This window comes from Echinops telfairi, unplaced genomic scaffold, assembly GCF_000313985.2.
Source record: "Echinops telfairi isolate 266 unplaced genomic scaffold, ASM31398v2 ScPeMD7_11;HRSCAF=52, whole genome shotgun sequence".
NCBI lineage: Eukaryota > Metazoa > Chordata > Mammalia > Afrosoricida > Tenrecidae > Echinops > Echinops telfairi.
The window spans coordinates 17769249-17783164 of NW_022103908.1; the positions used below are offsets into that span (position 1 = coordinate 17769249).

The window sequence follows — 13916 nt, forward strand, 5'->3', positions numbered from 1 at the left end:
TAAAAGTAATAAGAAACTCCATAACAGGTTTAGGACTTTGTGGAAAACTCGGTTATCCACCCTATCTCAGCTGTATGTGTGCACTAGTCATCGAGATACGTGCCTGTTTGAAAATGGGTAATAGACCAGGAGCGATATGCATACAAATAAAAGGGCAATTTATTAAAGGCTCAGAAGAATTTGTACAAGTGACTGTATAAAATGGCATTTGTTTGCAGCCACTAGATAATTGCACCACATTCTATCAAAGATGACATTATTGTATTAAGAAGATCAAACACAGAGCCCACTTCCATCAGTTGATTCAGTCACACATTGACCCCATGGAGGGTTTCCAAGACAGTAAATCTTCACGGGAGCGTACAGCCCCGACTCTCTCCTTGAGAACAGCTTTGGGTTTGAAGCGCCGATCTTGCAGCTAACAGCCCAACACTTGAGCCCACAGAGCCACCAGGACTCCATGTTTGTATATCAAAATGAGGGACAAAAAGCATGATTTCTCTTTGACAAAGTGGTTTTTAAAAACGTACAGTGAAGGAGAACTTAGCACCATACTTACTGATCGCCCTGAGGCACAGTGCTTAGAGGAAATGCAAGCTAATACTTGACCCTGAGAGCAATTTTCAGAAGACGAACTGGTAGTCTAGAAGCCTCCACCGGTGATCCCTGAGATTTCTTTTTTGAGTATTAACAAAAAAACAGGGGGGAGGATAATAGGTGAAATATGAATACAGACTGGATTTCTAAATAATATTAAAACTGATTATTTATAGGTTAGATGTGATATTGGAATTGAAGTTATATTAAGATAAAGTCATTTTCAATTATGATTATCTGCTGAGGTTCTTATTTTTATGAGAAATACTTAGTATCTGGAATTTGTTTTAAAAACACCTTAGCAAAATAAAAGTTATACTTTCTATAATGGTAATGATGGTAACTAAAAAAGATGAAGTATGGTTTACATATTAGAGTATTCTAATAATAGCAACATATTAAACAATAATATATTAATAGCTATAGAAGACAGAAGATAGCTGTACGTGGCTTAAAATAATATACTGTAAAGTTTTACATGTTGTATAATTTACTAAATGTAAAGATTATTTTAAAATAGATAACAGGAAACTTATACTAAATATATGGAATGCCTGAATTAACATTTTGTTTATCCTCTCTGTCTTTCTTAAGTATTTACATTAACTGATATGGTTATTTAACAATATTGGATTTTATATAACATATAATATTTACATATTATATGTATAATATTTACTTAGAATATGTCACAAATGCTAAAAACCTTCCACCTATTTTCAGTATATATTTGGAAGATTAAAACATAAATTGATACTTGTCCTCATTTAAGATCTTTAGAGTTCAATGAGCTATTTCAAAACTCTCCTTGGAAATTTGGCAATAAAATCAGTAGACATCATCCTTTGCCTTGTTCCACCATCCAAGAGTAATCAAAGAGCAGAGTACCAGCTCTCTGGGGGAAAACTGAGCTTTCTCCTCCAGTAGACAGTTTGTCTGGGAAACGCATCGGGGTTGCTATGGGTCAGTGTTGACTCACTGTCAGTGAAATGTAGGGTTTTGTTTTGGTGACCAACTAAGTGGCATTGCCATTTCCTTGGCACCTCCGAGTCTGAGATCCTGTCTAGTCAATTGCCACTTGGTGCCCACGCAGCCAGTGTGGCTTACCACGAGTGGGGATTCGGACAGTTTACCGCACCCAGGGAAGGAAACATGCCGTTCCAGAATAGCAGTGACTGCTATGTCCTTCCATAGTGAACTCATTAAAGTGATCCTGTGCTCCACTTGCGATTCAGTAAGACGATTAATTCTAAGGAAATATTAAGATCGTTTTCAGTTGAAGATGGTTTTCTTTTAACGAGTGTAACTAAACTGATTAGAGATGTCTACCAAGTTAAAAGCTAGGAAAAATAAAGTGATCAGATGAAGAATAGCGCTTTCACTCTCTTACTACCATCTAGTCAATGCCAACTCAGCAACCCTCTCAGACAGGGTGGAATGTGCCCCTCTGAATTCCTGGAACGCAAACTCTTCGTGGGAGTAGCAGTTCTATCTTTCCCCCATCGAATGTATGGTGGGTCCCAACTGTGGGTCTTGGGGATCACAGCCCAACTTGCAACCAATATGCCCCCAGAGCTCCTTAAGAATTAGTGCTAATTTATAGATAATCCTTACTCTTGGTCTCCAAAGCATCATGAATCATTTTACATATTATATCCTATGGAAATATTATTTAAAAGTATATGTTGCTGTTTAATCATGTGTAAAGTTGAAGATTGTATTTATTTGATAAAACCCCCATTTCTCATATGCCTCAAATATGAATCAATTGATGAACCCACTAAGGATAGTTTTGATTTTGATATGTATGGTGAATCTTCATTTAGGATTATTTACTAGACAGAAAATATAGTGAATATTTTCATATATTGTTCATGACCCTTACAGTAATATTGAAAGTTAGATGTTATTAGTCATATGAAATGAAGAAATTTTAAGTGATTTGAGAAACATAGTAACAAATAACTGAGTCAAAATCTGAACTTAAGGGTGTCTATCTCCACAGTTTATGCTCCTGTTATTCATAAAAGCTACCTTCAATCAATAAATATTTAGCAAATTTTAAAGCTCATCAAAGTCATCATGGATGTTTTGTTTTAAATTATGTGGCACTAACTTTACTTTTCTGAAGAAAACTTGACAGTTCTGATATGAAGATGAGTTCTTTGCGTCGTTTGCTCGTCAGTAGAATCGGTTGTGAGATAGCTGTTTCTGTGTTATTTTATCACAAGCACAATTCTAATTTAGACCATAAAAGAGATGTACAGATCATCCAACATAACTGCCCTGTTCTATCCAGAGGGGATTTAACATTAAACCATTGGTGAGTCAAGAATAGAACCCAGTTAAGTTGACACATTTCAGCCCTCATTCACATGGTCTTTCATTGTCATGACTATATAACATTTCTGCAAAGACCATTTGTATGATTATTGAGTAAGCAAGTGTCTCTCCTATTGGTCCTCATAGATGTTTCCCCACTTCATTCTCTCTCTCATTCTCTCCACTGAACATCTATAATATAAGAAATCACTACATATTTCTTAATTAAATAAGTAAAATAATAGTTCACAAATACATAAAAATGCAATAAGTTTTAGAATATTCTTTCAAGATACAAAAAAAGAAAATACTGCACTGGGTCAATGGTGGTTATATCCAGGTTTCAGTATTATTGATTTGTACTTGTTTATGATTTTCACAATTTTTATAGTGTATTAAAATTTGTTTTCCATGTAACAATGAGATAACATATATGCACAATACTTGAAATATACCTGAGAAAAAGAATTAAGTTCTTCTTACATGTTGTTTGTTAGCTTGTAGAGTGATTAAAATTTTACATTGAAAAAAATATTGCTCATGTGAGCCCGTGTACTAAAGAAAGCTGAGAGTATAAAGCTTTTGGCATGACAGACAGCTTGTCATAAAAAAAAAATCAAGTTAATAAACTAAAAAGAGTTCAGAAAAGTCCAGAATAAACTAATATCTAATATTTAATGTCAGTGGTAGTTGTGTTAATCCTGTTTGAAGAAAATTTACTTGGTATAATACGTTTTTGAAATTAAGCTAACTTTTTTTTTGCTTTTAGCACGGTATCATATTAAATTTTCTGAACTACATTTTTTACAAATATCTATGGTTTAGCCAATTATGCAGATTCAAGGAAGATTGTTGAGAGGTTTTACATTGTCACCTGTTGTGTTCATTTCCTCATGGGAGTTTTTAAACCGATTCAGTGAGAGCGCAGAATACGGCATCTGTGTTAATGAATCTACAATTCCTCACAGAGTGGAGTAGATGGAATGATATTTGAGAAAAATGGGGGAGGGGAAAAATGAGGACCTAATGTCGGGGGTTTAAGTGGAGAGAAAATGTTTTGAGAATGATGTACAAATGTGCTTTACACAATTGATGTGTGTATTGATTGCGATAACAGTTGTATGAGCCCCTAATAAAATGTTAAAAAAAAAAAAGAAAAATGGGGGAAATATCTAAAAACTTATGTGGTAAATAAAAATCTCTTGATTATCTTTTCTGTCCAAGTCACTGTAATTTTTTGCTTTATTTTCCTAAATCTGTAAAAAATGTATCTATTGTTAATGATTTTCACCTCTTATTCACGAAGAATAAAATATTTTAATATTAAAAGTGTTTAGATTATGTACCAATACCTATCTTCTATCTATCTGTCTATCTATCTATCTATCTATCTATCTATCTATCATCTATCTATCATCTATCTACCTATCTATCTATCTATCTAATCTGTCTACCTATCTATTAGTCTTCTATTGTGGTTTCTGAGTGATGTTAAGCTGATCCCAGATCAAATATAATAAACCCCATTACACAGAGTGAAATCACTCCATGTGATATTCTAGGCTGTAATATTTAGGGAAGCACATCACCACGTCTTTCTCAGGAGGAGCTGCTGAATGGGTCTGAACCCTCAACCTTTGCATTAACAATCAAACTCTTAACCACTATGGTCCTCAGTCTTGCATTACTATGTAACAAATTGCCATATATGTAATGACTTAAAACAACACACACTCATCATATTTTTTGTGGGTGTAGACATGGATAAACTGAGATTTGTTCTTAGAGATTGTACAATCAAAATGTCAGAAAAATGGCATTCTTATTAGCTTCTGAACACATTTCCATGCTCACTCAGGTGGTCAACAGGGATCATTTCCCTTATGTCTGTAGGACGAAGGGCCCCAGCTCTCTGCTGGCTATTGTGTATTTGGATTAGCTTCAGTGTCTACATGACACTTTCAGTGCTTAGCCACTGGGGCCCCTGAACTTGACCTCCTCCTTCTTCACAGCCAATTATGAAAACAAAGTTTGTTGAGCAAGACTTTTAAATTTGAAGGTACCAATCAGGGTCACATGCTACAACCTTGGGCCTGTTCTGTTGGTTAAAAACTGTCCATGTTCAAGGGGAGGGGGTGACAGTTGTGAATGCCAGTGGAAGGGGATTGTAAGCGTCCAGTTAAAGTTGGTTTGCTCTCGTTTATAAAAAACTTAATCATGCTGCTAAATCTTAGAATTTTAGCTTTGATTTATAATTATTTACCCCTTTGATCTTCTATAATTTTCTCATGCATTTTGTAAGTACTCATATAAAGTCTAGTGAGGAGTTCTGGTTACATAGTGGTTATGAACTGGGCTGTTAACAGTAAGATCAATATTTCGAAACCACCAGCCACTCTGCAGAAGAAAGCTGAGGCTTTCTATGCTTGTAAAGAGTGGCCGTCTCAGAAACCCACAGGGGCAGTTCTTTCCTGTCCTGTTTGGTCACTGTGAGTCGATATAGACTCTATGGCGGTGAATTTGATTTTCTCGTTTGCCCGTGTCATGTCTTAGGTCAGTTTCCAGGGTCAGTCAACAAAAGCAAGATGTTTTAACTCTAAAGGCATCCAAGCTTACTGCCTGGGTCCTTCATCTGCATTCCTTGATCCTAAAAGGTCATGAGCAAGATCTGAGAAATTTTTGAAGGTCTTGAAGCTATGTGCGTTTTTTCCTGTGAGTAGAGCGTATGACTACGTTATGCAGCATAGAAACAATTGTGAGGATGGCACAGGACCAGGCAGGGTCTCCTTCTGTGTGCATGGGGTCATTATGAGTCGGAGCCAACTCAATGGACCCTAGCAACAATGAGACAGAAGAGAGGTACTGGTTTATGAACGTAAGAAGGCACTGGATACAAATAATATTCACAAAGCAGAATAAATGCTAAGATTGATCACAGGCTATGGCTTGAATAAGGAATTTAAAATATTCTTTTAAAATATTTTTAAGCAAGTGGCGTATTGGTTGAATAGAAGTTGTCTAAGAAAGTAAAATATACGTGCAGGTGTATATGTATACCATGGGTTTCTGAGTGCAATGAAAGGATGTGGTCAGTTGAGTAAGCTATGAAAATTTCAATATTTCTGGAGCACATTGGAAAAGAATTAGCTCTACCTCTTAAGGTTTTATATTCCAAATCTGTAAAATGGAACTATTAGTATGTATGATAATTCCAGAAGGTAGTGAATGGAGAGTGCAGGGATGGAGCTCTGAGACCCTGGGCCCCCCAGATGCACACCCTCTAGAGCCACAGATGCACATACTCTAGGGCCACAGATGCACACCCTCTGGGACCGGCACACTTGATTGCAGCATCTCCTTGGGGTGGCGGGGGTGCGAGGAGAATCTCTAGACTCTAAGGGGAAGTGAGAGTAATTTATTGTAAAAATTATACTTATTTGATATTACTAATCCTCTAGTAAATACTCTGACAAAAATAGTAGATACACTGACAGTGGTTGTCAGTTAGCTCTGCTAGTAAGTAACAATACAGGAACTCAGATTGGGAGATAGATTGGAATCAAACTTTGAATGATGATACAGTTAGTCACAAGGAACCCTTGTGGCACCATGGGTTAAGCATTGGGCTGTTGACACCACATTTAAGAGTTCACACCCACCATAATGTGGCCCTCTATTCCTGCAAAGATTTATCCACAGAAATCCTATACAAGATGGCTATGGGTCAGAATTGACAGTGGGTTTTTTTGTGGATAGTCACAGGACAAAGGAAGGACATAATAGATTCTTTAGGACTATTGTCATACAGGAGAAAACTGACCTGAAGGTTATTCCTAGTTTTTAGTTTATAACTTGTGTTGGCAGTTACAATATTCCATCTGTTTCTAAATACATCAGAAAAAAGGGTCTTAGCATCAGATTGTTTTCTTTTTTAGTATGAGCTAAGGATTTGATCCAAGTTGGAGCTTGAAAGCTGAAGGCATTGGATGTGATTAAAGCTAGCACAGTATAAATAGGTAACCGTGACCATGATGAGGATACAAGAGCTCATGATGAACCTTAACATTTAGGACAGGCAGAGGTGATGATGGGGTGGGAACTGTCAGTGCCCAAATGGAGAAGGTAAATCAGGAAGTTATTTGAAAACTCCAGGACTGACTGAGCTCTGTAGATGAAATAGTTAATTGTATTGCCCTTGGCTTGTTTTCCTGTTCTTTGAGGCAGCAGTGCTGACAGCCTGGGGAAGGAAGGCTGCAGCGTCTGTGATCTTGGACCCACAGTATTATTGGCACATGGCGCAGATGCCATTTGACAGGGACTATCATTAAGTTTGTGATCATTGCTATCATCTATAGATAATGAAAAAATGTGAAAGGTGCAAAACATGTAGCTCATTTATTTAGAAGAAGTTTCTAGTTAGGTTTAGAAATTTTCTGTGGTGAATTCTGAGATGCAAAATCACAGTTATACATTAAAACAAGATAGAAATATTTGGGTATGTGCTAGTGTCAAATGTTGAAATATTACTCATTTTAAAATTCTTTAAATCGGGCTTATTTTTTGTTCTTGTCTCTCTCAGATCCCAAACCTCACAGTTTACTAATCATTAACAAGGATCACATAGTAAGAAGGTTCTTGTACTCCAATATCTTTATGGTTCTTCTTAAAAATATATTCTGATCCCTTTATGCATAATAATTCATCTAATATTAGTTGTCACAGCACACTTTGCGTTATAGCAATGGTTCTTTAGAAGGGGGTACAAAACATGGCTTTATAGCCTATTGCATAATGTAGTTATACCCTTGCCATAAAACATGCAGGGACACATGTTTTTGTAGAAAGTTTTAGATCTCAGCAATTTCAAATAGAACTTTCTATTTCTTCACAAGAAAATGGATTTTAAATACTAACTTATATTAAATAATTTTAAGCCTTAATAAGATTCTATTGCAATAGAGGTTTAGAATAGAGGTCACAAATCGTGGGTTTTGCACTTTAGCAGAACAATATGTAGGAACCATATGCCTCCTAGTGTAGAGGAAGGGTAATGTCTACTGGCACAGTGTGCTGCCTGAAATTACACTCCCCTCGCTGCAGAATGGCCTGGGATTCCTTCTTCCCAGAGCCAGAAACACGAATAGCATTCAACTCTCTCTGAGGGTATGCTCTGACCAAAAAAATGGAGAGGGGTTCTTTTTGGTGTACCTTTGGTTTTCGTAATTTGTGAGTGGTAAACGTGACTGATGAGTACTTTAGTAGCTAACTAGACCAACAAGAAGCAAGGAAAGAAATTGCTGATTTCAGTTACGCTTACTAGCATACAGTGAAACATTAAAATAAAGTCGCCCAAATACAAACAAATGTATTAAAAATACTGGAAATAAATCAGTTCTTGTTAAAAAAAGGCATCTACTGATTAAATCACATTTATTTTATAGTACTTCAGAATACAAAAATGCATCTCTGTATGCATCCATCTATACATACAGAAAAGAAATGAATAAGCATTTTAAAACAAGTTTACAATTTTAAGAAACCTTAGTTGTGTGTCTCAGATGTCCCAAATATATCATAATGTTATTGTGACCTACATTTCTGCTGTTTGAGAATTATTCAGATTCATGTGACTGAATAAGATAGGGGTGCCAACATTTTAGTGACCCTTAAGATTCGTAAAAAAAGCAAATGCTTAAAAAATACAAGCATGTCTGTACCATCCCAGTATTATGCAGCCTGTTGTGGTATTTGGCGTGTATTTTGCTGAGAAGAGCAGCCCCCGGCCTAGCCCCCTAAGCTGATGAGGACCAAGTTGGCCGGTCAAGCCCTCACTCCCACCCCCTCAGCTGCTCCCTGGGGAGGGAGCAGATTCAGTATGCTTTTCTTTTTTAAATCATTTTATTGGGGCTCATACAACTCTTATCACAATCCATACATCCATCCATTGTGTCAAGCACATTTGTACATTCGTTGCCCTCATCATTCTCAAAATCCGCCTTTGCAGTCTGGGAAACACTGTGGAGAAAGTCCGCTCTGTCTTCTAAGATCATTATAACTCCGAATCGATTGATGACAGTCGATAATAAACATTAAGTTTGAAAATCAGATGAACAAAATTCTAAAATTAGCTGGCCAACCTAAAGTTTGCTTTGTCTCAGTATGATTGCTTTACCCCGGGGGCGTGATACTTTCTGAAAATGACACGAATAGAAGGAGTCGCATCATTCATCTGTTCAGAGGCTGTCTCTGCGTGTCACTCATGTCGTTGCAGAGCAGTGCTTCCCTGGCCTTAAAGAGCGGAGAGCATGGGGAGGATAATGCCAATGCGGAGGCATTACTTCTCTACTTTGAAAATCCCCAGATTGTCTTTGGTTAGTCCATGTTTCAAAAAAAAATCACACATTTGAAGTTTAATTTGTGCTAATGGTCAGCCATCGTCTCTTGTAAAATGATGATTTTTATGTCGGTCTTTTTCTGGTTGTTGCAAACAGAAAGATATCCTGGTTTAAAGTTTTAGATTCAAGATGATTTGTTTGTTTGCTTAATCTTCCATTTGGTTCATTAGACTTTAGGTTTTATGCATTCTTTGACTTTTAAAAAATTCCAAGATTTCGAATGCCTAACCTAGATGAAAAGGTCTCACGATTGCCAGCAAGTTCTGTTTCCGTGGGCCTGGGGTTAAAGAGAGGTGCATGGGAGACAGAGAGGCAAAGAGACAGAGAGACAGAGAGGCAAAGAGAGAGAGGGACAGAGAGACAGAGAGGCAAAGAGAGAGAGGGACAGAGAGACAGAGAGGCAAAGAGAGAGAGGGACAGAGAGACAGAGAGGCAAAGAGAGAGAGAGAGACAGAGAGGCAGAGAGAGAGAGAGAAACGCTCCAATTTACGTGGTCACAGTTGTCAATTGTTCTCAAAAGTGTTCATTTCTCTCTGGAGTTTTAGACATTGTTGTGCATATCCCAGCTTACACATCCAGCTTAGAGACTTTTGAAAGGAAGGGGCCCGCTGGTGCAGAGGTCCATTTGTTGGGCTGCTGAGTACACGGGCCAGCGGGGCATGGAGAAAACGATGAGGTCCGTCCCTGTGAAGCTGGACACTCTAGGAAACGCTAAGGAGCACTTCTCCTCTGTGCCACGGGGTGATTCCCAGTCAGCATCCATGGCGGTGGGTTTATATGTAAGGCAAAGAATGGACTTGTGCATGCAGAAATCAGCTGGTGTACAGACTGACTGATTGCAAACATCACTTTTCTATTGGCCAGCTGTATGACCTTGGGCAGGTTACTCTGCCCTTGGTACTTGGTCTATAGCAGAGCGATGAGAATGAGACAACTTGTTTTCCACCCTTGTATAGATTGCAATGAGTTAAGAATATACATACAAGATAATTCTAGATTCATAGTAAATCCTCAATTTGCTTAGCTATTATTGTAAGAAATACAACCAAATTAGACAATTCCCAAGCTAACTGTTTAGTTAATTTGAATTCTGTGATTGTAATAAATATATTCAAGGAAAGAAACCTGAGATTGTGTATCCCTGAATTCTAATTTCATGCAAACTAGTTCAGGAAAGATGCTTTTGTTGTTTTTATATATTTTGAAACATCAAGAAAATTTTTTAACTGAATATTTTCTTTTACCATCATAGAAAGGCCATTTTTATATTTTAAAATGTGTGATTTAGCATTATAGCTGGATGAAGTGTTACGCAGATTTATTCTAAAGAGAGTTTTTGAAAAACAACATGGAAGGAATTTGATATTTGTATAAGTCAGCTCAAGCGTCCACACATTGGTTTACCTTTTGGGCACTTGGTTACGTATGAGCAAAGGTAAATGAAAAGCCTTTCATATACAAGCTCTCATTAGAATTTTGGACCTAACATGTCTTTTTTGCTGCTAGTTGGCCAGGACCCCCTTTATTTCTTTGTAATAAATACTAAACCAATTCAAATCCAAATCTACATGTAGGAAATATACTGTACTTGAGGTAATTACCCAAAGACTCCTTGAAAATCAACTGCACAGTTAAAAATAACTTAACAACACGTTCTACTTAAGTAACCATCGGAAGGAAAGAATTAAACCATAAACTTCCTGAAGTGCAGCCCTTCGTTTCATTGATTTCTTTTTGTTCCCACTCTGTGTTTTGACAGGAGCGGATACTTTATCATATGCTTGAGCATCTGAAAGAAAAACCCTTTCACATTAGAAATAAAATGAGAAAACTTGCCTGGCTTTTAAAATAGTTCATGAATGGAAAAGAGATTGGTTCTGTCATCGAAATGTGTACGTTATCTTTTCTGTCCTAGACCAAGCACCATGTGACGATTGTGGGACAACATTCAGGGAGCCGAAAATCGACGTGACGGCCCCACACATTACGTGCAGGCTGAGGAAAGCTTCCATCCTCTCACAGGAGGAGCAGGGCCTCCTTGGAATAGTTTCTAAAGGCCTCTTTATATTAGAGAATAAAATTTCTTAAACGAAGCCAAAAATAGTTGACCATTCAGAAGAGGATGCCGCGTTCTCATTTAAACTGCTTAAAGGAAAGTCACAGAATAGTTAACAGAACGCTTTAATGGCCTCTCCAAAGTCCAAACTACTGTGTAGTAGAAAATTGTGAATTTCAATAAGTAATTCAGGTGTCCTGTGCCAGAATTACCGGTATTCCCTTCACATGCCGTAAAATCGTGACTGAATTGACAAGTAGTGTAGTAAGACATGGAAGAGAAGTGGTCTATACTCTGTGAATTTTATGTACATTTAGTACCATCAGCAAGCTTTTTAATGTTTTCAAATTAAATTTAAACAGTACATTGGAAATAATTTTGTTCTGTGAAGGAACATAAAAGTCAATGGCTCTAAAGGGATTGGAGATCATGTTTTGACAGTTGTTCATGATGTCAACCAGCAAATTCAGTTCGTTTGTGACAGCACTGTTTGTTTTTCTTCCTTCCTCCTAACCAACTCGATTTCGAGACTCCTGGTGGCATATCGGGCTACACAGTGAACTGCTAACCAGAACGTCGTTGGTTTGAACCCACAGTCCACTCCAGGAGAGAAAGGTCATGCTCTCTCCTCCTCTAAGGATTTGCAGCCTTGGAAATGCCTTAGAGATTCTCTAGGAATCCGAATCCCAGGGCAGTGGGTTTCCCTCCCACACCCGGACCCATCAGCAGATGTCCATAGGGGTGTGAATATTTTAGATAATAGTGGTGTCATAGAATATGTGTTCTTTGGTGATTGATTTATTTCATTCATCGTCTTGGTCATCAGGTTTCTGTATGTTCTACGTTTGCTTGTTTTTCTCACAGATTTATTGTTACTTTTTGGCATTATCTAGTCTTTCATGCTGTATCCTTCCCAGTTGTGGACCACTCTTCCATTCTCAGGCATTTAGGTTGTTTCCACCTTTGGCTGTTAAGAATCATGCTGCAATGCACCTGAGTGTCTATCTAGAAGGGAACTTCAAAAGTTTGTCAATGTAAGATGGACTGTAATATAAAATAGGAAAATGGCGTGAAAACATCATGGGATCATATCTATATATGTGGATATTTTAAAATAAGCAGTGGAGCAGGAAGGTGCTTTGGCTTTGCAGGACCCTGCGACCATATGCTTCAGAATCAGGCCTCGAGGCTGGCACTTACTCGGTGTTTTATAGTTGTATTGTGGAACCACAACTTCTTCCACTTTAATCTCTTTCTCTCTTTCAGTGTTTTTTCTATCTCTTGCTTTCTGTCTCTGTCCTATGTAGTATATAGAGTAATGTAATAATTTTAAAGAGTGTATGGTCCAACTCCAACCAATTTGAGCACCATCGAGTGATTCAAAGCAACACTTTTAGGACAGAGCAGAATTGCCCTTGTGGATTTTAGGGATGGGTCACCTTTATGGGAGCAAAAAACATCTTCTTTCTCCTGAGGAATGGCTGGTGGGTTTGAACTGCTGACCTTATGGTTGGCAGCACAGTATGCGATGCCTACACCATCACAATCCCTGGAGAGAATGGTGTAATTAAAAATAACATACGCAATGTCCTGAGTGTTAGCTGGTAAAGTATAAGAGCACCAGCATATAAATATTCCTCGTATTAAAAAATGAAGGAAAGTTAGCATTCCTTCTCAACATCTTCCTAGTCTTTCAAATGTCTTCTACTGAGCAAATGTGCACAGATGGAGGTGGCTTAATACTAAGCACTTGATCGGTGGCTGAAAGCTGTACTGTCCAAACACATCCCGTGGCTCCACCGGACGAAGACCGTTTCCAATGTGAAGATTGCACATATTACCATGAGGTTGTTCTCTGATTTATTGTAACCCTATGGGACAGAAGAGACCTGCCTAACCGGGTTTCTAAGATTTTCTTCTTTGTGGAAACCAGCTGCCCCTCTATCTTACCCAGAGCGGCTGGGGGAGCCCAATGATCCGCCTTTGAGTTAAGAGCCAGGTGATGAGACTGTGCCCCATGGTTGGTTCCCCACTTGAAGCACATATTGAAGCAAGTTTCAGTTGCTCAGACAATTTATTTATTGGCCTCACAGAGAAATATGTGTAATGATTTAACATTTATTTTAAATGGGAAGAAAGGTTTCGTGAATGTTTTATTTTTAACCAGTTAAGTAGGAATTGAGTAAGGAGCTCTAAAATTCCCAAGCAGTCAGCTCTTCAAAATTATCTGCCAAATGTAGAGCATAGGTACATATTTCAAAAGACATTTTCAAAACTAAAAACCTATCACTGCCTTCTGCTATGCTCATCATCAGATGACACTGATTTAAAATTATTAATTTGAGACCTTAGTATACCTTTTAGTTATAAAAATGGAGATCTGTATTAGGGAACAATATGCTGAAGAGACTGCTGTAAAAGAACACATCCATTCTTATAGTACTTAATATTTTTAACAAATAGGTTTGTATTTTTAATCATGTACTTTGTAGTACACTCGATAATATTTTGATACCAAAATTCTCTTTCTCCTCTCTTTTCTTAAA

At 37.6% G+C, this 13916-nt stretch overlaps 1 protein-coding gene across 7 annotated transcripts in view; it reads left to right on the plus strand.

The window, feature by feature from the left end:
- Window positions 1–13916, plus strand: part of PCDH9 (protocadherin 9) — a 1095802-nt gene that overhangs the window by 699651 nt on the left and 382235 nt on the right. The gene's annotated exons all lie outside the window — the stretch shown is intronic.